This window comes from Penaeus monodon, chromosome 32 (assembly GCF_015228065.2).
Source record: "Penaeus monodon isolate SGIC_2016 chromosome 32, NSTDA_Pmon_1, whole genome shotgun sequence".
In the NCBI taxonomy this organism is placed as follows: domain Eukaryota; kingdom Metazoa; phylum Arthropoda; class Malacostraca; order Decapoda; family Penaeidae; genus Penaeus; species Penaeus monodon.
In genome coordinates, this window is record NC_051417.1 from 28,010,640 (window position 1) to 28,011,725 (window position 1,086).

Genomic DNA, 1,086 nt, shown 5'->3' on the forward strand with positions numbered 1-1,086 from the left:
TGCAAGAAAATTAAGTGCCGCCAACCTCATCCTTCCACAGGCGGGCTAACCAAGACCCAGAGAGGCTGCCTGGACACGACTCCCGATCCGCTGATTTGCATCAAGTCCACTAACGCTTTCCTCTGGAACGAGGTCTGCTATTGCAACAGTGATTATTGCAACGCCGCGGCCCCTTTTGCGGAAATTGCATCCGTTATATCTCTCGTAGCCGTGGGTGTGGTAATGCCTGTGTTGCTGTGAGTCTCCGAATATCTTATCTTTATAGTTATCATTTATTTATTTATTTGTATATTTATCTGGTTATTTATTATCTTTGTAACTTTTATTGGTGCGTCTTCTTGTGCTTTGTTTAAGTGTTCTCTACAGACATGTTGAGTATTTATTTAGAGATATCGAGCATTGATATATATAGAACCATATTAAGATTCTTCTTTCACTTGCGCTAAAATTTATATCAGTCTTTTAGCTGTTCATTTAGTCCCTGAACAGTCTTGAACACAAACACATTACCTGAACAAAAAGATGAAATGAAACAGCCTGTTGTGGAGGGTAGACGTTTACTAGTAATTTATAGTAATGATCTCTTTATCATGATTTAACGATAATAACTATTAGTGACAATTTCTACCTGTTCATTTTTCTAAGAAACTCGCAAGAAAAACATCTTCAAATATTTTTCGGACCTCACTGTTGTGTTATGAACACAAATACTAAAAAAGATTCGCGAACACAAAAATGAAAAGAATCAGCCTGAGATGGACGGCTGATTGGCTCGAAACGTCATATTTTATTTTTATATTGTTTCTAACGTGTCCGAATTTCATTATAGTGTTTTATACCTTTAACTATTAGATAAATCTCCTTCAGTGTTAAAGAAGTAAACTGACTTTTGTGCATTGTGTTACCACAACCTACTCTTAAAGATATTTTAAGTATGAAGTGAGAGATATTTAACTCGTATAAACCGTGTTTGTTGTCACATTAGTCAGTATTCACGGTTTAGAATATACACTTAGAAATGCCTCTTGATAAAGATCGTGTGTATCTTCGTGTTTCCTTCTTCTTTAATGAATTTTTAATGTCGTG